Raw genomic sequence first — 25646 nt, 5'->3', positions numbered from 1 at the left:
AACAATCGTTAAATACAGAAAATAACTGATTTACAGTCTTACGCAAGATAGTTCTTTCAAGGGTTGGTTGAAAGGAAACTTAAATGAGTGTAAAGTGAGACACGCCGGTTCAGTCTGAGACATCCACAAGCCGTATACTCAAATGAAACAAGTTTGGGATTTGATGTGGTAAAAGATGAATTACGTGAGAAGTGAAATAATCTAGAGTAAGAAAAGGCCCAAAATGGAAGGGAAGGGAACATTAATTAGTCTCTTTTTATGGAGAAATGAAATATTGGACACACGGTGTTTGAAACAAGCTGATTTATGCAATATTGAGACAGAACACTAATCTCCAGCTCAGGGACAGGGTTATTCAGAGCAGCAGAAACAAAGTCTGAGTGCCAGAATGATGATGGTTCAGTGCCCAATGGGGGCCCAGTAAATCCTGTCCCGTTCTCTCACGTGGTCTTTTGTATTTACCCAGCATTCCCCGCGACGGAGGATGTGCCGACCCCAGAGACCCAGTGCGCAGGCGCGAGACCTGGCTGTATTTGGAGCATGCGCGGTGAGTGCAATGGCGGCGTGGAAATGGTGATTATCTTTTCCGCAAAACAGCTCAATCTCAGCGGGGTGGAGGTGAGTAATGGACCAGCGGGTAGCCGGGGAGGCTTCATAAACAACTGGTGCCCGCCGGAAGCCCGGAATAACAACCGGAATATCGGCGGCTGCAGCCTCGAGGCTTTCTCCCGGTCACAGGCCGCATAACGGCGGCCAGCTTTGTACAGGAAGGCATGGTCAGTCCTCCGCCATCTTGAATCAGTGAGCAGCAAAGCGCATGCGCGGCCATCTTGGTAAAGTAACAGCTGAGATATTCTCACACCTCGGATTTCTCTCATTGTTCTGAACTCCAAAGTGTATCGTCCCAACCTTCTCAACCTGTCCTCATCAGAGAACCACCTCCTCGCCGGAATCAACCTCTGAACAGCCTCCAATGTAAGTATATCCTTCCTTAAGTACACAGTATTCCAGGTGTGCTCTCACCAATACCCTGTACACTTGGAGCAGGACTTCTCTGCTTTTTATTCTATCCCCCTTACAATAAAGGCCAACATTACATTTTCATTCCTGACGACTTCCTGAACCTGCATACTAACTTTTTGTGTTTTATGCACAAACACCCTCAGGTCTCTCTGTCCTGTAGCACTTTGAAATTTTTCTCCATTTAAATTATAATTTGCTTTTCTTTTATTTCTGCCACCGTGGATAACCTCACATTTTACCATATTATACTCCATCTGACAAATTTTTGCCCACCCATTTAGCCTGTCTATATCCCTTTGCAGATTTTTTGTGTCCTCAATTTGCTTTCCCACCCATCTTTGTATCATCAGCAAACTTGGCTACATTACACTCGGTCCCTTCTTCCAAGTCATTAATATAGATTGTAAATAGTTGAGGACCCAGCACTAATACCAGCGGCACCCCACTGGTTACCATTTGCCAACTGGAAAAAGACTCATTTATCCCGACTCTCTGTTTTCTGTTAGTTAACCAATCCTCTATCTATGCTAATATACTGCCCCCAACCCAGTGAGCTTTTATCTTGTGCAGTAACCTCTTATGTGGCACTTTATCAAATGCCTCCTGGAAATCCAAAAATACCACATCCACTGGTTCCCCCTTACAGAGCAAATTTGTCAAAAATGATTTCCCTTACATAAAGCCATACTGACTCTGCTTGATTGAATCATGCTTTTCCAAATGTCCCGCTACTGCTTCCTTAATAATGGACTCCAGCATTTTCCCAATGACAGATGTTAGGCCAACTGGTCTATAGTTTCCTGCTTTTTGTCTGCCTCCTTTTTTTAGAGAGAGCCGTTACATTTGCAGTTTTCCAATCTGTTGGAACTGCCGCAGAATCCAGGGAATTTTGGTAGATTACAACTCATGTGTCCACTATCTCTGCAGCCACTTCTCTTAAGACCCTACGATGTAAACCATCAGGGCAAGGTGACTTGTCTGCCTTGAGTCCCATTATTTTACCGAGTACTACTTCATTATGAATAGTTATTGAATTAAGTTTTTCCCTCACGAAAGCCCCTTGATTATCCACTTCGGTATTACTCTCAGTGACCGAGTGTTTTACTCTTATTAAACTGATCTCCGACTGTTTCTGTCAGATATTAACTCCTACACGGTCCCAGCAAACACTCCCAGTCCCTCATCCCTCCGATGTTGCTGCAGGATTTCTTTGTGAACGCGGGCTCATGGAGAGAAACATGCTGTACGGAATGATCCCAAATTGATCATCTCCAAGGGACAAGGCTTGCAGCTTTAATCATTCTCTGTCCTTTCCCCCCAGGCCCAGTTCCTTTGCTCAGATTCTGATAAAAGTAAATTGGGAAAAGTGCACTTTAATTTTTACAGATTGAATTATTGCAGAGAGCTGCACATGCGCGGTTCAGCCCCACCCCTTGTGTCGATTCCCAGTGAGCAGAAGAGCGCATGTGCCCTCCCCTCCCCCAGCCCTGCCCGTGATCGCCATTCACTCAGTGAGCGGAAGAAAATGGTTTAAAACAGCCTGGAATGGAGACACCGCGGCCCCGGGGTAAGGCAGCGAGCAGCAGCCTCCTTACAGCAGCACAGCGCATTAGGAGCGTGTCCGCAGATGGGCTCAGAGATCGGCATTGATTCCGGGGGGAGTTCAGGGGGAGTCGGGGGCTGAATGTAAGAGGCAGAGTGGACCAAGAATCAGTGTCAGTGTGTGGTGTGAGTGGGGGAAGGGAGAGGCCATTCTCGGGCTGTGTGTGGATAGCGTGTGTCCAGGGTAAGGAGACAGAATGCGCAGAATCTGCTGTTTACAATCTGCTGCTTTCTCTCTCCAAACCAGGAGTGAACGTTCGTGGTTTAGTTCCCTCGGGGGCTGTGTGTAAGAGGCAGAGTGGAGCAGGAACTTGTTCTGGAACATGATGTGAGTGGGGGAAGGGAGAGGCCATTCTCGGGCTGTGTGTGGACAGTGTCAGGTAACAGAGAAAGTAAACCACCTCGCTCTTTCAAATCATTGCTGCTTTCTTTCCCCAAATCAGCAGTGAATGTTCCTGATTCAGTTCCAATCTCACCGTGTCTGTTGTTCTTGGGCAGTGAGCAGTGGAAACACAGCCTGACAGTGAGGATGTGAGGAGTTTCACAAAGTGCATCTATTGCATACACCAGGAGAGGAGTGTGGGAGAAGATATTTTAAAGACGGGTTATATTGTTTTGGTGAGCTGAGTTCTCCAGAACCATGTTGCTGATGATCAAGAGATACATTGTCGCTCCCTCATATTCTCCCCTGCATCCATATCTTCGAACTAATAATGTTCTTGTATTATTATTCTCAGAGCAAAATTCTTCAGCCAGAACAAATGTGAGCTTTCCTCCACCCGGAACACAAGGAACAGTGCAGGCAGCTCCTTCTCACACACAGTAAGTAGATTATCACTCACAGAGCGCAGAGACACAGAACTGGCCTCAATCCAATTGTCACAGGCAGCAGAAGCTGTCAGTCCCACAATGATCCGAAGTGGCAGAGTTACATTGTGAATCTTACAGCCACATGGAGCAGTAATATCAGATGCTGTTTCACCATTGAAACAGATCACACTGACAGGTACATTAAACACCCACACTCACTTGCCAGAAACTGGCAGGTAGAGAATAAAAGACAATCATCTATCAGAAAAAATGTCCAATAGAGCATATAAACCACACTCGCATAACAGAAGCTGATGGGTACAGAGCAAAAGCCATATTCATGTTTCAGAATCTGACAGATTCAGTATTTAACCCCCTGAACATACCAGTAGATGACAGGTGCAGAATAAAACCCACATTCCCGTACCATAGACTGACAGATACAGTATACAACACACACCCACATATATGAAAGTGACAGTAACAGAATAAAATCCCCACTTGCATACCAGAGAGTGACATGTAAAGTGTAAATCCCATGAGCACATGTCGGAAAACTGAAAAGCAGTAAGTAAAATTTTTACTTGCATCGCAGAAACTGAAAGGGGCAGAGTAAAACCCACACACACACATCAGAAAAAATGACACAGAGAAGGCAAAATCTTCCCTCACATATCAGAGAAATGTTAAAAGTAAAATTGATTCTCATGTTCACATACCAGAGACAAGCAGATACAGAGTAAATTCCACACTCACATAGCAGGAACTGACAGGTACTGTCTAAAACACACAATCAAGAAGCAGGAACAAATAGGTGCAGTCTAACATAGCAGAAACTGAGAAGCACAGATTAAACCTGAACACAAAACAAAACCCGACAGTTACAGAAAAATACGCACATTTGCACATGAGAGACTGAGAAATACAGTATAAAACCCACGCTCACACATCAGAGGCTGACTTATTCCAATCCTATTCCTATAACATAAATTGACATACAGTGACATGCCCAGACTCACGAACAAGTAATTGACAGGTACAGGGTAAAGACCTCTCTTTCATTCCAGAAACTGACAGGTACAAAGGAAAGCCCACTCACAATTAAGCAGAAACTGGCAGTTATAGAGTAAGGCCCATAATCACATGTCAGAACTTGATGGGTACAAAATAAAACCCAGACTCCCATAGCAGAAATGGAGAGATACAGAGAAAGGCCCACACTCACACAGCAGAGACAGATAGATACAGAGTGAAACTCAGGCTCATTTACCAGAGACCGACAGATTCAGCATCAACACTCACCTCCATAAAACAAATTGACAGTTAGAAAGTAAAACCAGTACTCTATCAGGAATTGGGGGTACACAGTAAAACAATACTAACATACTGGAGAATGACGGGTATGGAGAAGAGCTCACATTCACATAACAGAGATGGACAGATACAGCACAAAATACACACTCACTCACCAAGAATGGAAAGATACATTGAAACATTGAAAATAGGTGCAGGAGCAGGCCATTCGGTCCTTCGAACCTGCACCACCATTCTATATGATCATGGCTCATCATGCAACTTCAGTACCTCACTCCCGCTTTCTCTCCATACCCGCTGATCCCCTTAGCCGTAAGGGCCACATCTAACTCCCTCTTGAATAAATCCAACAAACTGGACTCCACAACTTTCTGTGGTAGAGAATTTGGCAGGTTTACCACTCTCTGGGTGAAAAAGTCTCTCCTCATTTCAGTCTGATAAGGCTTACCCCTTATCCATAGACTGTGAACCCTGATTCTGACTTCCCCAACATCAGGAACATTCTTCCTGCCTCTAACCTGTCCAGTCCCGTCATAATTTTATATGTTGGTATGAGATCCCCTCTCATTCTTCTAAATTCCAGTGAGTATAAGCCTAGCCGATCCAGTCTTTCTTCATATGTCAGTCCTGCCATCCCAGGAATTAGTCTGGTGAACCTTCGCTGCAGTCCCTCAATAACAAGCACGTCCTTCTTCAGATTAAGAGACCAAAACTGCACACAATACTGAAGGCGTGGTCTCACTAAGGCCCTGTACAATTGCAGTAAGACTTCCCTGCTCATATACTCAAATCCCGTCGCTATGAAGGCCAGCATGCCAGTTGCTTTCTTTACTGCCTGCTGTTCCTGCATGTCTACCTTCAGTGACTGATGCACCATGACACCCAGGTCTCTTTGCACCTCCCGTTTTACTAATCTGTCACCATTCGGATAATCTGCCTTCCTGTTTTTGCCCCCAAAGTGAATAACCTCACATTTATTCACATTATACTGCATCTGCCATGCAATTGCCCATTCACCTAACCTGTCCAAGTCACCCTGCAGCCTCTTAGCATCCTACTCACAGCTCACACTGCCACCCAGCTTAGTGTCATCTGCAAATTTGTCGATATTACGTTAAATTCCCTCATCTAAATAATTAATGGATGTTGTAAATTGCTGAGATCCCAGCACTGAACCTTACGGCATCCCACTAGTCAATGCCTGCCATTCTGAAAAGGACCCGTTTATTCCCACTCTTTGCTTCCTGTCTGCCAACCAGTTCTCCCTCCACATCAATACATTACCCCCGATACTATGTACCTTAATTTTGCACACTAATCTCTTGTGTGGGACGTTGTCAAAAGCCTTTTTTAATTCCAAATACACCACATCCACTGGTTCTCCATTATCCACTCTACTAGGGACATCCTCAAAAAACTCAAGAAGATTTGTCAAGCTTGATTTCCCTTTCAAAAATCCATGCTGACTTGGACCGATCCTGTCACTGCTTTCCAAATGCTGTGCTATTACATCTTTAATAATTGATTCCAGCATTATCCCCACCACCAATGTCAGGTTGACCGGTCTATAATTCCCTGTTTTCTCTCTCCCTCCTTTTTTAAAAAGTGTGGTTACATTAGCTACCCTCCAATCCATAGGTACTGATCCAGAATCTATAGATTGTTGGAAATTGACCACCAATGCATCTACTATTTCTAGGGCCGCTTCTTTAACTACTCTGGGATGCAGACTATCAGGCACTGGGGATTTATCGGCCTTCAGTCCCATCAGTTTCCCTCCAACCATTTCCTGACTAATAAGGATTTCCCTCAGTTCCTCTTTCACACGAGACCCTCGGTCTCCTAGTTTTTTCGGGAGGTTATTCGTGTCTTCCTTAGTGAAGACAGAAGCAAAGTATTTGTTCAATTGGTCTGCCATTTCCTTGTTGCCCATTATGAATTCACCTGATTCTGACTGCAAGGGGCCGACATTAGATTTCACTAATCTTTTTCTCTTCACATATCTATAGAAGCTTTTGCAGTCAGTTTTTTATGTTCCCTGCAAGCTTACTCTCATACTCTATTTACCCCCTCCTTATTCCTCCTCTGCTGAATTCTAAATTTCTCCCAGTCCTCAGGTTTGCTGCTTTTTCAGGCCAATTTATATGCCACTGTCCCTAATTTCCCTTGTTAGCCACGGTTGAGCCACCTTTCATGTTTTATTTTTACGCCAGACAGGGATGTATAATAGTTGTAATTCATCCATGTGATCGTTAAATGTCTGCCATTGCCTATCCACCATCAACCCTTTAAGTATCATTCGCCAGTTTATCCCAGCCAAATCACGTCTCAGACCACCAAAGTATCCTTTAAGTTCAGGACCCTAGTCTCTGAGTTAACTGTTTCACTCTCCATCTTAATGAAGAATTCTACCATATTATGGTCACTCTTCCCCAAGGGGCCACGCACGACTAATTGCTAATTAATCCTCTCTCGTTACACAAGACCCAGTCTAGGATGGCCTGCTCTCTAGTTGGTTCCTCGACATATTGGTCCAGAAAACCATCCCTTATACACTCCAGGAAATCCTCCTCCACAATATTGCTACCAGTTTGGTTAGCCCGATCAATATGTAGGTAAAAGTCACCCATGTTAACTGCTGAACCCTTATTGCACGCGTCTCTAATTTCCTTTTTGATGCCATCCCCGGCCTCCCTACTACTGTTAGTTTGGTTTGTTTACAGACCACCAAACGCTTTCTGCCCTTTGTTGTTTCGCAGCTCGACCCATACAGATTCCACATTATTCCAGCCAATGTCCTTCCTTACTATTGCATTAACCTCCTCTTTAACCATTAACTCTACCCCACCTCCTTTTCTTTCTTCAATATTGAATACCGCTGCATATTATGTTCCCAGCCTTGGTTTCCCTGGAGCCATATCTCTGTAATCCCAATTACATCATATCCATTAACAGCTATATGTGCAGTTAATTTGTCCACCTGGTTACCATGCTCCTCGCTTTGAGACTCGGAGCCTTCAGGCTTCTTTTTTTAACACTCTTTATCCTTTTAGAATTATGTTGTAATGTGGCCCTTTTTGATACAGAATGAAACCCACAGGCAATTACCAGAAATTGACAGGTACAGGATAAAATCCACGCTCTCGTATCAGAAACTAACATACAGAGTAAAACCCTCATCCACATACCAGAGATGGACAGATATGAGTAAAATCCACACTCCCATACCAGACTACATAAGAAAATAAGAACATAAAAAATAGGAGCAAGAGCAGGCCATACGGCCCCTCGAGCCTGCTCCGTCTTTTAATACGATCATGGCTGATCCGATCATGGACTCAGGACCACTTCCCTGCCTGTTCCCCATAACCCCTTATTCCCTTATCGGTTAAGACACTGTCTATCTCTGTCTTCAATATATTCAATGTCCTAGCTTCCACAGGTCTCTGAGGCAGCAAATTCCACAGATTTACAACCCTCAGAGAAGAAATTCCTCCTCATCACAGTTTTAAATGGGGGGGCCCTTATTCTAAGATTATGTCCCCTATTTCTAGTCTCCCCAATCAGTGAAAACATCCTCTCTGCTACCACCTTGTCAAGCCCCCTCATTATCTTATACGTTTCGAAAAATCACCTTTCATTCGTTCTTCTCAATTCAATGAGTAGAGGCCCAACATCCTCAACCTTTTCTTTTGAAGTCAACCCCTCATCTCCGGAATCAACCCAGTGGACCTTCTCTCAACTTTCTGCAAAGCAAGTGTATCCTTTCATAAATATGGAAACCAAAACTGCACGCAGTATTCGAGGTGTGGCCTCACCAATAACTTGTATAACTGTAGCTAGACTTCCCTGCTTTTATACTCCAGCCCCTTTGCAATAAAGGCCAAGATTGCATTGGGCCACCTGATCACTTGCTGTACCTGCATATTAACCTTTTGTGTTTCATGCACAAGTACCCCCAGGTCCCGCGGTACTGCAGCACTTTGCAATCTCTCTCAATTTAAATAATAACTTGCTCTTTGATTTTTTTTTCTGCCATAGTGCATGACCTCACACTTCCCAACATTATACTCCATCTGCCAAATTTTTGCCCAATCACTTAGCCTGTCTGTGTCCTTTTACAGATTATTTGTGTCCTCCTCACACATTGCTTTTCCTCCCATCTTTGTATCGTCAGCAAAGTTGGCTACGTTACAGTCGGTCCCTTCTTCCAAGTCGTTAATATAGATTGTAAATAGTTGGGGTCCCAGCACTGATCCCTGCGGCACCCCACTAGTTACTGTTTGCTAACCCAAGAATGAACCATTTACCCCAACTCTCTGTTTTCTGTTAGTTAGCCAATCCTCTATCCATGCTAATATATTACCCCCAGCCCCGTGAACTTTTATCTTGTGCAGTAACCTTTGATGTGGCACCTTGTCAAATGCCTTCTGGGAGTCCAAATACACCACACCCACTTTATACACCCTGTTCATTACATGCTCAAAGAATTCCAGCAAATTTGTCAAACTTAACTTCCCCTTCATAAATCCATGCTGACTGCCTGACCGAATTATGCTTTTCCAAATGTCGTGCTACTGCTTCTTTAAGAATGAAGTCTTCAACATTTTCCCAACCACAGATGTTAGGCTAACTGGTCTACAGTTTCCTGCTTTTTGTCTGCCTCCTTTTTAACCGAGTGTGGTTCTCAGTCCCCGGGCAACACCGAGTGTGGCTCTCAGTCCCCGGGCAACACCGAGTGTGTCTCTCAGTCACTGGGCAACACCGAGTGTGGCTCTCGGGGCCCGGGCAACACCAAGTGTGGCTCTCAGTCCCCGGGCAACACCGAGTGTGGCTCTCGGTCCCCGGGCAACACCGAGTGTGGCTCTCGGTCCCCGGGCAAGACCGAGTGCGGCTCTCGGTCCCCGGGCAAGACCGAGTGCGGCTTTCAGTCCCCGGGCAACACCGAGTGTGGCTCTCAGTCCCCGGGCAACACCGAGTGTGGCTCTCAGTCCCCGGGCAACACCGAGTGTGACTCTCAGTCCCCGGGCAACACCGAGTGTGGCTCTCAGTCCCCGGGCAACACCGAGTGTGGCTTTCAGTCCCCGGGCAACACCGAGTGTGGCTCTCAGTCTCCGGGCAACACCGAGTGTGGCTCTCAGTCCCCGGGCAACACCGAGTGTGGCTCTCAGTCCCCGGGCAACACCGATGTGTGGCTCTCAGTCCCCGGGCAACACCGAGTGTGGCTCTCAGTCCCCGGGCAACACCGAGTGCGGCTCTCAGTCCCCGGGCAACACCGAGTGTGGTTCTCAGTCCCCGGGCAACACCGAGTGTGGCTCTCAGTCCCCGGGCAACACCGAGTGTGGCTCTCAGTCCCCGGGCAACACCGAGTGCGGCTCGAAGTCCCCGGGCAACACCGAGTGCGGCTCGAAGTCCCCGGCCAACACCGAGTGCGGCTCGAAATCCCCGGGCAACACCGAGTGTGGCTCGAAGTCCCCGGGCAACACCGAGTGTGGCTCGAAGTCCCCGGGCAACACCGAGTGTGGCTCTCGGTCCCCGGGCAACACCGAGTGTGGCTCTCGGTCCCCGGGCAACACCGAGTGCGGCTCTCGGTCCCCGGGCAACACCGAGTGCGGCTCTCGGTCCCCGGCCAACACCGAGTGCGGCTCTCGGTCCCCGGGCAACACCGAGTGCGGCTCTCGGTCCCCGGGCAACACCGAGTGCGGCTCTCTGTCCCCGGGCAACACCGAGTGCGGCTCGGGCAACACCGAGTGCGGCTCTCGGTCCCCGGGCAACACCGAGTGCGGCTTTCAGTCCCCGGGCAACACCGAGTGCGGCTCTCAATCCCCGGGCAACACCGAGTGTGGCTCACGGGGCCTGAGTCAGAGCCACCAGGCCCGGCACCAGCAACCCCCGGGGGCAACACCTCCCCCACACCTGGAAAACAACAACTTGCATTTCTCCAGCACGCCCAGCAATTCCCAGCTGCTCTGTATCAGTGGGCGCTGGATGTGGAAGTTACTCCCTGGCCTCCTCTGTGGATCTGTTTGTTACATCAGTTTGAGCTGGATGGAGAGAGGGAGAAGCTGCTGGGTTTCACCCCCAGTAATTCTGGGCCCAGTGGGAACAACAATTTACCATGTGGGCCTGTCGAGGGATGTGGGTTCCATTCCCTGAAGGACAGTACTGACCCAGATGTGTTTTTATGACAATCCGGCAGCTTTCATGGTCACTTTTTTCAAGTGCCGGCCCCACAAATGACCAGATTTATTAAGCTCCATTTCACAACCTGCCTTTGTGTTTTTGTGGGTTCTCTCTCACACTCACTTTTCCTGTTTGAAATTCACTTTACAGGGTGTTAAAAGGGGAGGATTTGTAGACTGGAAGCTCAAACCAAACATCACCTCAAGATCTGACAGTCACTCGGTACATCGGGACTGGAATATCATCAGCTTTTGACCATGGAAGCAGAAGGCACCGTTCACAGTGGGGAGAAACGGTACACGTGCTCTGTGTGTGGATAAGGCTTCAGCCGATCGTCCAAACTGGAGAGACACAAGTGCAGTCACACTGGGGAGAAACCATTTAAATGTGGGGATTGTGGGAAATGTTTCAACTACCCGTCCCAAGCTAGAAACACATCGACGAGTTCACACTGGGGAGAGGCCGTTCACCTGCTCCGACTGTGGGAAGGGATTCATTCAGTCATCCGACCTGCTGATACACCAGCGAGTTCACACTGGGGAGAGGCCGTTCACCTGCTCCGAGTGTGGGAAGAGATTCGCTGTATCATCCAGCCTGCTGACACACCAGCGAGTTCACACTGGGGAGAGGCCTTTTAAATGTTCTGAGTGTGGGAAGGGATTCACTCGGTCATCCCACCTGCTGACACACCAGCGAGTTCACACTGGGGAGAGGACTTTTAAATGTTCTGAGTGTGGGAACGGATTCACTCGGTCATCCCACCTGCTGAGACACCAGCGAGTTCACACTGGGGAGAGACCGTTCACCTGCTCTGAGTGTGGAAAGAGATTCACTACCTCATCCAACCTGCTAACACACCAGCGAGTTCACACTGGAGAGAGGCCGTTCACCTGCTCTGAGTGTGGAAGGGATTCTCTCTGTCAGGCAACCTGCTGAGACACCAGCGACTTCACAAGTGACTGCAGGGGTTGGATTCTGTTGTTATTGCTGCTGGTAATCACATCCTGGACTGAATTGTATTCATTCTGATAGTTGGGGTTTATTAATCCTGTAACGCTGATGTTAATAACTCCTGTAACTGGATTGGAGTTTAATATTTGGGATATAGACACACAAATTAGTGTTGCTTTCAACACATTGCTGTGGATTTTTGTCTTTCCCACCTGAGCGTTTAGCATCACCTGACTGGAGCTGAAAAAAAGGACAATCTGTGGGGAGGATTTTACAGGGTGAACAGAACTTTAGCCTGGACACAGTCCTTCAGGGCCACAACAAGATCATCTCATTCTTCTGAACTCCAATGTGTCTCGGCCCAACCTAATCAACCTATCGTCATAAGTCAACCCCCTCATCTCCGGAATCAACTCTGGAATCTGCAGCAGACATGAGCAAGGACATGAGGCTTATTAAATGGCATATATTTCATTACAGACAAGGTTAGTCTGGGAGTAATGCTCAGTTACAACATGAGAACATAAGAAATAGGAGCCGGAGTTGTCCATTTGATCCCTCGGGCCTGCTCCGCCATTCAATAAGATCATGGCTGATCTGATCATGGACTCAGTTCCACTTCCCTGCCCGCTGCCCATAATCCTTTACTCCCTTAATCGCTCAAACATCTGTCTATATTTCCGCCTGAAATATATTCAAAGATCCAGCCTCCACAGCTCTCCTAGGCAGAGTATTCCACAGATTTACAACCCTCAGAGAAGAAATTTCTCGTCTCAGTTTTAATTGGGTGGCCCCTTATTCTAAGACTATGTCTCCTTGTTTTAGTTTCCCCTATGAGTGGAAATATACTCTCTGCATCCACCTTGTCAAGCCCCCTCATTATCTTATGATTCGATAAAATCACCTCTCATTCTTCTGAACTCCAATGTGTTTAGGCCCAATCTACTCAACCTATTTTCATAAGTCAATCCCCTCATCTCCAGAATCAACCTCGTGAACCTTCACTGAACAGCCTCCAATGCAAATATATCCTTTCGTAAATACGGTGACCAAAATACGGAGTCCATTACAGGCAAAATGCCAATCAAACCAGCAGCACACTGGCACCTTAACAGTGTTTCATTGGCCTACAGGCTTTTCTTAAATAGATTTGCTGAGTGGATATAAACGTAAACCAGGTTTACAGGCGTGATGCTCTATTCACATATTGAAGGTAGACACATAGAAACATAGAAAATAGGTGCAGGAGTAGGCCATTCGGCCCTTCTAGCCTGCACCGCCATTCAATGAGTTCATGGCTGAACATGCAACTTCAGTACCCCATTCCTGCTTTCTCACCATACCCCTTGATTCCCCTAGTAGTAAGGACTTCATCTCACTCCTTTTTGAATATATTTAGTGAATTGGCCTCAACAACTTTCTGTGGTAGAGAATTCCACAGGTTCACCACTCTCTGGGTGAAGAAATTCCTCCTGATCTCGGTCCTAAATGGCTTCCCCCTTATCCTTAGACTGTGTCCCATGGTTCTGGACTTCCCCAACATTGGGAACATTCTTCCTGCATCTAACCTGTCTAACCCCGTCAGAATTTTAAACGTTTCTATGAGGTCCCCTCTCATTCTTCTGAACTCCAGTGAATACAAGCCCAGTTGATCCAGTCTTTCTTGATAGGTCAGTCCCGCCATCCCGGGAATCAGTCTGGTGAACCTTCGCTGCACTCCCTCAATAGCAAGAATGTCCTTCCTCAGGTTAGGAGACCAAAACTGTACACAATACTCCAGGTGTGGCCTCACCAAGGCCCTGTACAATTGTAGCAACACCTCCCTGCCCCTGTACTCAAATCCCCTCGCTACGAAGACCAACATGCCATTTGCTTTCTTAACCGCCTGCTGTACTTGCATGCCAACCTTCAATGACTGATGTACCATGACACCCATGTCTCTTTGCACCTCCCCTTTTCCTAATCTGTCACCATTCAGATAATAGTCTGTCTCTCTGTTTTTACCACCAAAGTGGATAACCTCACATTTATCCACATTATACTTCATCTGCCATGCATTTGTCCACTCGCCTAACCTATCCAAGTCGCTCTGCAGCCTCATAGAATCCTCCTTGCAGCTCACACTGCCACCCAACTTCGTGTCATCCGCAAATTTGGTGATACTATATTTAATCCCCTCGCCTAAATCATTAATGTGCAGTGTAAACAGCTGGGGCCCCAGCACAGAACCTTGCGGTACCCCACTAGTCACTGCCTGCCATTCTAAAAAGTCCCCATTTACTCCTACTCTTTGCTTCCTGTCTGACAACCAGTTCTCAATCCATGTCAGCACACTACCCCCAATCCCATGTGCTTTAACTTTGCACATTAATCTCTTGTGTGGGACCTTGTCGAAAGCATTCTGAAAGTCCAAATATACCACATCAACTGGTTCTCCCTTGGCCACTCTACTGGAAACATCCTCAAAAAATTCCAGAAGATTTATCAAGCATGATTTCCCTTTCACAAATCCATGCTGACTTGGACCTATCATATTACCTCTTTCCAAATGCACTGCTATGACATCCTTAATAATTGATTCCATCATTTTACCCACTACCGATGTCAGGCTGTTTTCTCTCTCCCTCCTTTTTTAAAAAGTGGTGTTACATTGGCTACCCTCCACTCCATAGGAACTGATCCAGAGTCAATGGAATGGTGGAAAATGACTGTCAATGCATCCACTATTTCCAAGGCCACCTCCTTAAGTACTCTGGGATGCAGTCCATCAGGCCCTGGGGATTTATCGGCCTTCAATCCCATCAATTTCCCCAACACAATTTCCCGACTAATAAGAATTTCCCTCAGTTCCTCCTCCTTACTAGACCCTCTGACCCCTTTTATATCCGGAAGGTTGTTTGTGTTTCTTCAGTGAATACCGAACCAAAGTACTTGTTCAATTGGTCAGCCATTTCTTTGTTCCCTGTTATGACTTCCCCTGATTCTTACTGCAGGGGACCTACGTTTGTCTTTACTAACCTTTTTCTCTTTACATATCTTTTGAAACTTTTGCAATCTGTCTTAATGTTCCCTGCCAGCTGTGGGGTACCTGCTAAGTCCAGTAGCTGAAAGTGATTAACAGACTGGGTTTTGTGTTTACTGATCCCAGGCGTGTTACCAATACCAGCAAAATCGAAGCCCGTGGAATAATTGGGACAGTGGCAGCATGGATATAAAAGTGGCTAAGGTATACAGACAGTAGTGGTGAATGGTTGTTTTTCAGACTGGAGGAAGTACTGTTCCCCAGGGGTCGGTATTGGGGCCACTGCTTTTTTGATCTATATTAATGACCTTTGTACATGGCACAATTTCCAAATCTACAGCTCACACAAAACTTGGAAGAACAGTGAACAGTGAGGAGGATGGTGATGGACTTCAGAAAGACATGTCCATCCATTCCACCAGCGTGTCTATGTGGCAGATGAAATTTAACGTAGAAAAGTTCAAAAGCGATACATTTTTGTAGGAAGAAAGAGGAGAGGAAATATAAACTAAAGGGTACAATTGTAAAGGGGTGCGTGAACAGAGAGACCCAGGAGTATGTGTGCACCAATCACTGAAGGTTGCAGCCATGGTTGAGAAAGTGGACACAAAGACTTGCTGGATCCTATTTTTCATGAATAAAGGTAAAGAGTACAGAAGTGTGGATATTATGTTGAACCTGCATAAAACACTGGTTCGGCCTCAACTGGTGTATTGTGTGCAGTTCTGGGTCGTCATCATAGGCAGTCTCTCGGATCGAGGAAGACTTGCTTCCACTCTAAAAATGAGTCCTTAGGTGGCTGAACAGTCCAATACGAAGCCACAGTCCCTGTCACAGGTGGGACAGATAGTCGTTGAGGGAAGGGGAGGGTGGGACAGGTTTGCCGCACGCTCTTTTTGATGCCTGCGGTTGATTTCTGCACGCTCTCGGCGATGAGACTCGAGGTGCTCAGCGCCCTCCCGGATGCACTTCCTCCACTTAGGGCGGTCATTAGCAAGGGACTCCCAGGTGTCAGTGGGGATGTTGCACTTTATCAGGGAGGCTTTGAGGGTGTCCTTGTAACGTTTCCTCTGCCACACCTTTGGCTTGTTTGCTTTGCGAGTCTCGTGTCTGGCATGCGAACAATGTGGCCTGCCCAGCGGAGCTGATCAAATAAGGTCAGTGCTTCAATGCTGGGGATGTTGGCCGAGTCGATGACGCTAACGTTGGTGTGTCTGTCCTCCCAGGTAATTTGTATGATCTTGCGGAGACATAGTTGTTGGTATTTCTCCAGCAACTTGAAGTGTCTACTGAACATGGTCCATGTCTCTCAGCCATACAGGAGGGTGGGTATTACTACAGCCCTGTAGTCCATGTGCTTGGTTGTAGATTTGAGGACGTGGTCTTCAAAGACACTTTTGCTCAAGTGGCGGAAGGCTGCACTGGAGGCAGTGTTGAATCTTATCGTCAATGTCTGCTTTTGCTGACAAGATGTTCCTGAGGTATGGGAAATGGTCCACGCTGGCCAGGGCCGCGCCATGGATTTGATGACTACGGGGGGTGGGTGGAGGGAGTGCTATGTGTTGAGGACAGGCTGGTGGAGGACCTTTGTCTTATGGATGTTTTGAGTAAAGCCCATGCTTTTGTAACGTCAGTAAATATGTCGACTGTAACTTGGAGTTCAGCCTCTGTATGTGCGCAGACACCGGTATTGTTCGCGTACGGTAGCTCAACGACAGAGATTGGGGTGGTCTTGGACCTGGCCTGGAGACGATGAAGGTTGAACAGGTTCCCACTGGTTCTGTAGTTTAATTCCACTCCGGCGGGGAGCTTGTTGACTGAACTGGAGCAATTCTGGTTACAGCATTTTAGTAAGTATACAAAGGCCTTTTGAGAGCGTGCAGAAAAGATTTACGAGAATGATTCCAGGGATGAGGGACTTCAGTTACGTGGATAGTCTGGAGAAGTTGGGATTGTTCTCAGAACAGAGAAGATTGAGAGGAGATTTGACAGAGGTGTTCAAAATCATGAGGGGTCTGGACAGAGTAGCTAGAGTGGGATTAGTAGAAGCTCTTGCAGATAGCCGGCATGGGCTTGACGGGCCCAATGGCCGCCTTCCATGTTGTAACCAGTCTCTGATTCTATGATGATGAAAAATGTGTTGCCCAGAATGCTCCATCTCCCGGGCACTGGGACCCAGTTGGGAACAGAGACACTGAAGCCCCGCCCACTCTCTGTTCCTGAACCAAGATGGCCGTGCATTTGCCCTGGTCCCGCCCTGTGCAAGATGGCGGTCAGAGACCCCGCTCCCCCGGGCCTGTCACCACGGGGCCTGTGGGATCTAATTCGGGGCCTGAGATTTATTCTGTGTCTAAGCCGTGCTGTACCTGCCCTGGGATTGTTTCACGAGATAGTGTAGAGGGAGCTTTACTCTGAATCTAATCAGTGCTGTACCTGCTCTGGTAGTGTTCAACAGGACAGTGTGGAGGAAACGTTTTAATACATACGATAAATGACGGACAGGTAAAGACCATCTGGTCCATCAAGCCTGTCCCACACAATTGCGTTATATCACAGCGAAGACACTCCACTCCACCCGAATCCATGTGATCTCCTGGGAGAGGCAAAAATACAGATTTTTTTAAAAACCTAGGATAATTTGGGAAAATAAAATCTGGGAAATTCCTCTCCAACCCATGTAAGCGATGGAAACTAGTCCAGGAGATCACTCTGGCCATTAAACTCCCTGCAGTACCTACCTTCTGTAAGTGTTAATCTCCGCCACAGCCAGAAACAGATCCAGCTTTTACTTGAAGGAATTCAGTGAGTCTGTATCCACCACATGAGAGGACAGCTTGTTCCAGAGGTCTACTGTTCTCTGGGAAAAGAACCACCCCCTGATGTCTAACCTAGATCTAGCCTTGTACAACTGAAATTTGTGTCCCCTGATGCTGCCTAACCTATTTAATTGAAATAAACAGTCAGCTGGAACATTCTTTCACGTTCATTATCTTATAAACCGCAATCATATCGCCCTAAGTCTACATTGCTCTAAGGTAAAGAGTCCCAACTCTTTTAACCTATCTTGGTAACTAAGATGCATTAGACTTGGAATTAGTCTAGTGACCCTTTCCAGAACCTCAATATCACACACCATGTGTGGAGACCAAAACTGGACACAGTATTCCAAGTGTGGCCTGACTAAGGTCTTGTATTAGGACAAAACAGTACTCGTCTTATACTCAATTGTCCCATGGATCCACCCCAACACCCTATTTGCTCTAACTGTCGCATACTGCATTGCTCGTGTACCTTTAAGGATGTATTCACTAGAATGCCCAAATCTCTTTCTATCTCCACCATCATTAATCCCTTTCCCTAGAGGGTGTATGAATGTTGAGCATTTGACCTGCCCACATGCATCACACTGAACTTATCTAAGTTATACATCATTTTCCAGTCATGAGGCCAGTGTCCCAACACTTCAAGTTCTGCCTGAATCAAGCGAGCCTCTTCTACAGTTCGAGCACTCGCACAGATCTTGGTATCATTTCAAAATTGTGCCCCCAACCCCAAAATCCAGATCATAAATAAAAATAGCAAAAAGCAACGGTCCCAACACTGAACGCTGCAGGACACCACTGGTGACCGGTCTCCAAACAGATCCAAATCCATCTATAACTGCTCTTTACCAACATCCTGCCGGCCAGTTCTCTATACAGCTCAAGAAATTATCAGTACCAGAGGCTCCGATCTTATAGAGAAGCCTTTTGTTTGGTACCTTTTCAAAAGGTTTTTGGAAATCTAAGTAGACAATGTCTACTGGGCTTCCCTCATCCACCAACTTTGTAACTTCTTCAAAAAATACAATTAGAGTTGTGAGACATGAACTCTTTATGAAGCCATGTTGGCTTCCCTAATATGTTCCTCCCTATCCAAGTATTCATATATTGCATCCCTTATGATTCTTTCCAGCATCTTACCTATTACTGACATTAAACTGATGGGCCGATAGTTACCCAGGTCTGCTTTGTCACATTGTTTTAAAAATGGGGACTACTTTAGCCTCCTTCCTATCTGTAAGGACCATTCCAGAGTGCAGTGAGTTACTAAACTTACAGGCCAGGGGCTCACACAGCACATGTCCCATCTCCCGTAGGGGCTCACAGAGCACATGTCCCATCTCCCAGAGGACCCTCACACAGCACATGTCCCATCTCCCAGAGGGGCTCACACAGCACATGTCCCATCTCCCGGAGGACCCTCACACAGCACATGTCTCATCTCCCAGAGGGGCTCTCACAGCACATGTTCCATCTCCCGGAGGACCCTCACACTGCACATGTCCCATCTCCCAGAGGACCCTCAGACAGCACATGTCCCATCTCCCGGAGGACCCTCACACAGCACATGTCCCATCTCCCGGAGGACCCTCACACAGCACATGTCCCATCTCCCAGAGGGGCTCACCCAGCACATGTCCCATCTCCCGGAGGACCCTCACACAGCACATGTCCCATCTCCCAGAGGGGCTCACACAGCACATGTCCCATCTCCCGGAGGACCCTCACACAGCACATTTCCCATTTCCCAGAGGGGCTCTCACAGCACATGTTCCATCTCCCGGAGGACCCTCACACTGCACATGTCCCATCTCCCAGAGGACCCTCAGACAGCACATGTCCCATCTCCCGGAGGACCATCACACAGAACATGTCCCATCTCCCGGAGGACCCTCACACAGCACATGTCCTATCTCCCAGATAACCGTCACACAGCACATGTCCCATCTCCCGGAGGGGCTCTCACACAGCACATGTCCTATCTCCCGGAGGGGCTCTCACAGCACATGTCCCATCTCCCGGAGGGGCTCTCACAGCACATGTCCCATCTCCCGGAGGGGCTCACACAGCACATGACCCATCTCCCGGAGGGCCTCACACTGCACATGTCCCATCTCCCGGAGGGACTCACACAGCACATGACCCATCTCCTGGAGGGCCTCACACAGCACATGTCCCATCTCCCGGACGGGCTCACACAGCACATGTCCCATCTCCCGGAGGGCCTCACACAGCACATGTCCCATCTCCCAGAGGACCCTCACACAGCACATGTCCCATCTCCCAGAGGACCCTTGGCTGGCTGCTCTATGTATTTTTATGTGGTTAATTTTTTTCTAAAACAATATTCTTATCTATGTAAATGTTACTGAGAAAAACTAGTATTACTAAATTCTAATATTTGAGCATGATCTTCAAGGGTGAAGACTGATGCAAAGTACTCATTAATATTTCCGCCATACTCAGTGAGTACTTTGTAACCTGTCCTTGATCACCCTTCATTGGCCCAACTTAGTCTTTGATCGTTCTCTGACTCTTTCCATAAATAAAAAAGGCTCTTCCCATGGCTGCCACAGTTGCCTACAATTTTTTTTTCCAAATAACCTTTTTGCTGATCGAATAGCAGCTTCCGTTTTCTTTGAATTGAACACTATTTATTTGAGTGTTAAATTTCTTTAATTTCTAGAGACATTTCTGTTTACATGTTATTTGTCTTTGTACAGCCACCTTGGCTTTTTCTAACCACATTTCCATCTTTTGATTTTGGCTACGTTAGTTTTCAACATTTTAATTCTGAAATACGTTCCATTTGTATTCAACATCGGTCACATCACCACCGAATAGTGGCAAATTTACCTGTTGCAAGTCCTCTGCCATTTTGGAGAAGTTTGTCTTTCTGAAATGCGGTGCGACTTGCAGGTTCTCAGTCACTTTGGTTCTCCCTGCCAATTGGGACCCTACAATGTGAACACTGTTGCCCAGATGTTCCCCCACATGGAGACCTGATAGGAGGTCAGGCTCACTACTAAACACCACATCCAATATATAATTTTCCCAAGTTACGTCATTAACATGTTGAGTCAGGAAACATTCTTGTATATTTTCAATCAATAAGAACATAAGAACATAAGAAATAGGAGCAGGAGTAGGCCATAAGGCCTCTTGAGCCTGCTCCATCGTTCAATAAGACCATGGCAAATCCGATCATGGACTCAGCTCCACTTCCCTGCCCGCTCCCCATAACCCCTTATCCCTTAAATAAATTTAAGACAGAAATAGACAGTTTTTTAATGTCCCAACTTCCACAGCTCTCTGAGGCAACGAATTCCACAGATTCACAACCGTTAGAGAGCAGGAATTTCTTGTCTTCTCAGTTCTAAATGGGTGGCCCCTTTTTCTAAGATCAAGCCATCTAGTTATATTCTCCCCCATCAGTGGAAACATCCTCTCTGCATCCACCTTGTCAAGCCCTGTCATAATCTTATATATTTCTATAATATCACCTCTCATTCATAGAAACATAGAAAATCGGTGCAGGAGTAGGCCATTCGGCCCTTCGAGCCTGCACCCCCATTCAATAAGATCATGGATGATCACTCCCTCAGTACCCCTTTCCTGGTTTCTCTCCATACCCCTTGATCCCCTTAGCCGTAAGGGCCATATCTAACTCCCTGTTGAATATATCCAATGAACTGGCATCAACAACTGTCTGCGGTAGGGAATTCCACAGGTGAACAATTCACTGAGTGAAGAAGTTTCTCCTCATCTCAGTCCTAAATGGCCTACCCCTTACCCTAAGACTGTGTCCCCTGGTTCTGGACTTCCCCAACATTGGGAACAATCTATCAGCCTCTATCCTGTCCAGTGAGAATCTTTTATGTTTCTATGAGATCCCCTCTCATCCTTCTAAATTCCAATGTATAAAGGCCCAGGTGATTCAGTCTCACCTCATATGTCAGTCCTGCCATCTCGGCAAACTGTCTGGTGAATCTTCGCTGCACTCCCGCAATAGCAAGAACACCCTTCCTCAGATTAGGAGACCAAAGCTGAACACAATATTCCAGGTGAGACCTCACCAAGGGCCTGTATAACTGCAGTAACACCTCGCTGCTCCTCTACGCAAATCCCCTAGCTATGAAGGCCAACATATTTGCCTTCATCACCGTCTGCTGAACCTGCATGCCAACCTTCAATGACTGATGAACCATGACACCCAGTTCTCGTTGCACATCCCCTTTTCCTAATCTGCCACCATTCAAATAATATTCTGTCTTCGCGTTTTTGCCCCCAAAGTGGATAACCTCACATTTATCCACATTATACTGCATCTGCCATGCATTGACCCACTCACCTAACCTGTCCAAGTCAACCTGCAGTCTTTCAGCGTCCCCCTCACCGCTCACACTGCCACCCACTTTAGTGTCATCTGCAAACTTGGTGGTAATACACTCAACTCCTTCATCCAAATCATTGATGTATGTTGTAAAGAGCTGGGGTCCCAGCATTGAGCACTGCGACACTCCACTAGTCACTGCCTGCCATTTAGAAAAGGACCCGTTTATCCCGACTCTCTGCTTCCTCTCTGCCAACCAGTTCTCTATTCACGTCAGTACATTACCCCCAATACCATGTGCTTCGATTTTGCACACCAATCTCTTGTGTGGGTCCTTGTCAAAAGCCTTTTGAAAGTCCAAATACATGACTTCCACTGGTTCTCCCTTGTCCACTCTACAAGTTACATCCTCAAAAAATTGCAGAAGATTTGTCAAGCATGATTTCCCCTTCATAAATCCATTCTGACTTGGACCGATCCTGTCACTGCGTTCCAAATGCGCTGCTATTTCATCTTTAATAATTGATTCCAACAATTTCTCCACTAATAATGTCAGGCCAACCAGTCTATAATTACCCGCTTTCCCTCTCCCTCCCTTTTTAAAAAGTGGTGTTACATTAGCTACCCTCCAGTCCATAGGAACTGATCCAGAGTCGATAGACTGTTGGAAAATGATCACCAATGAATCTACTATTTCTAGGGCCACTTCCTAAAGTACTCTGGGTTGCAGACTATCAGGCCCCGGGGATTTATCGGACTTCAATCCCATCAATTTCCCTAACACAATGTCCAACCTAATACGGATATCCTTCAGTTCCTCCTTCTCATGACGCACTCTCTCCCCTAGTACTTCCAGAAGGTTATTTGTGTCTTCCTTCATGAAGACAGAACCAATGTATTTGTTCAATTGCTTTGCCATTTCTTTGTTCCTCATTATAATTTCACCTGAATCCGACTGCAAGGGACCTACGTTTGTCTTCACTAATCTTTTTCTCTTCACATATCTATATAAGCGTTTGCAGTCAGTTTTTATGTTCCCGGCAAGCTTCTTCTCATAGTCAATTTCCCCCCTCTTAATTATACCCTTTGTCCTCCTCTGCTGAATATTAAATTTCTCCCAGTCCTCAGGTTTGCTGCTTTTTCTGGCCAATTTATAAGCCACTTTCTTTGATTTAATACTATCCTTAATTTCCTTTGTTAGCCACGGTTGAGCCACCTTCCCAGTTTAATTTTTACTCCAGACAGGGATGTACAATTGCTGAAGTTCATCCATGTGATCTTTAAATGTTTGTCATTGCCTATCCACCGTCAACCCTTTAAGTATCATTTGCCAGTCTATTCGAGCCAATTCACACATCAAACCATCAAAGTTACCTTTCCTTAACTTCAGGACCTTAGTTTCTGAATTAAGTGTGTCACTCTCCATCATAATAAAGAATTCTACCCTGTTATGGTCACTGTTCCCCAAGGGGCCTCGCCCAACAAGATTGTTAATTAGTTCCTTCTCATTACACATCACCCAGTCTAGGATGGTCAGCTCCCTAGTTGGTTCCTCGACATATTGGCGTAGAAAACTATCCCTAATACACTCCAGGAAATGCGCCTCCACTGCATTGCTACCAGTTTGGTTAGCCCAATCTATATGTAGATTAATGTCGCCTATGATAACTGCTGTACCTTTATTGCATGCATCCCTAATTTCTTGTTTGATGCTGTCCCCAACCTTACTACTATTGTTTGGCGGTCTGTACACAACTCCCTCTAGCGTTTTCTGCCTTTTGGTATTCCGTAGCTCCACCCATACCGATTCCACATCATCGAAGCAAATGTCCTTTCTTACTATTGCATTAATTTCCTCTTTACTTAACAATGCCACCCTGCCTCCTTTTTCTTTCTGTCTACCCTTCCTAAATGTTGAATACCCCTGGATGTTGAGTTCCAAGCCTCGGTCACCCTGGAGCCATATCTCCGTGATGCCAATTACATCATACCAGTTAATTGCTCTCTGCACAGTTAATTTGTCCACCTTATTCCGAATACTCCTCGCATTGAGGCTCAGAGCCTTCAGGCTTGTCTTTCCAACACACTTTGTCCCTTTAGGCATTGGAACCGGTTCTGGGGGAGGTGGGACCAGTACCAACCGGACGGTCTGCACCTAGGCAGGACCGGAACCCATGTCCTGGGGGGAGTGTTTGCTAGTGCTGTTGGGGAGGAGTTCAACTAATATGGTAGGGGAATGGGAACCAATGCAAGGAGACAGAGGGAAACAAAAAGGAGACAAATGCAAAAGACAGAAAGGAGATGAGTAAAAGTGGAGGGCACAGAAACCTAAGGCAAAAAACAAAAAGGGCCACTGAATGTAAAGGGGCTGCAGGCAGGGTCAAAACTAAAAATTATGGTTTAAAAACTGGTATTAAAACAGTCCACCTAAAAGCACGCAGCATTTGAAATAAAGTAAATAAGTTGTCGGCACAAATCATTCCAAATGGGTATGATTTGGTGGCCATTACAGAAACGTGGTTGCAGGGTGGCCAAGACTGGGAATTAAACATACAGGGGTATCTGACGATTCGATCATCCTCTGCCATGTGGTATGTCACAGCACATTTGCACATTCACTGGAGGTACCCCATCGTTGTGCAGCCTTTGCACACGTAGTGCTTGAATCGACATTGATGGGCCCGATGATTACCCCAACAGCACCAACACGGTGCTAATAGAATCACATTCATCCCCGATGGCGCAATCTGAGTCATCACAGGTCTTGCAGCCACAGACGAATAGGCCCTGCCATATGCAGTTCGGCCTGTTAGCGACATCATTTTATGCACAGTACTTGCCGGTGAGCTTCGATGTTGAGGAGATATCTGTTTGTTGTTTTCGTCCGTGGCCATGCATGCCTGGGTGATCGCGATGGCCCTGCTCAGGTCCAGGGTTTCAGACCCTCTACGGATCTCTCTAATATTCCAACACAGCCATGGTTGTGTGAAGGTTCGTATTCTGTTACTCGTCGCCAATAGTTGTGTAGAGAAGAACTCCCCGAGGCTGAGTACAGTGAGCTAAACTTAGTGTGACCTTAGTCTTCTTTATTACAGAGTGCCTGAACAACATGGCCCTGTGTGGACAGGTGACCATTAGGACTCCAACAGTCGCGTCCTCTGGCGGCAAGTATTACAGAGTTATCGACATCACATAATTGTTATGGTTAAGTAGTTATAATTCCAATGAATGCCTGAATCGTGCGAAAGGAGCCTGTTTGTAGGACAAGGCTACATATCAGGAAGGAGTGCAGTTAGATGACAAGGGAAGTGATACTCTGATTATAAGTTTGGAGAATAAAAGGAGTAAATGCTTGAATCACTGAGCAGGTCAGGCAGCATCTGTGGAGAGAGAAAAAGAGTTAACGTTGCAGGTAAATGACCTTCCATCAGAAGTTGGCCAGTTGTGTTAGGTAATACTTTTAAAAATTTCAATTGTCACGTAGCAGGGCTAAGGAAAATATATAAAATGTGGCATTTGGAACAGATAGTGTAGAATCCGATTAATGTTTGTTCAATTTGTACACCGAGCTGGGAACTGTAACGTG

The 25646-nt window shown here is 46.5% G+C and overlaps 1 long non-coding RNA gene across 2 annotated transcripts; it reads left to right on the top strand.

Moving 5' to 3' along the window:
* Positions 1 to 573: 573 nt before the first annotated feature.
* On the top strand, positions 574 to 25387 carry LOC139238082 (uncharacterized). Of its 2 annotated transcripts, none has more exons than XR_011588566.1 (4): positions 574 to 618; positions 3363 to 3447; positions 11083 to 12368; positions 25156 to 25387. It is a non-coding gene; the product is annotated as an uncharacterized lncRNA (long non-coding RNA). The 2 variants fall into 2 exon arrangements; XR_011588565.1 differs by lacking the exon at positions 574 to 618 and adding an exon at positions 864 to 975.
* Positions 25388 to 25646: the final 259 nt, after the last annotated feature.

Source organism: Pristiophorus japonicus, chromosome 25, assembly GCF_044704955.1.
Source record: "Pristiophorus japonicus isolate sPriJap1 chromosome 25, sPriJap1.hap1, whole genome shotgun sequence".
Taxonomy (NCBI): Eukaryota; Metazoa; Chordata; class Chondrichthyes; family Pristiophoridae; genus Pristiophorus; species Pristiophorus japonicus.
Note: the sequence above shows the minus strand (reverse complement) of the source record. Positions and strands in the feature narration are given on the sequence as shown.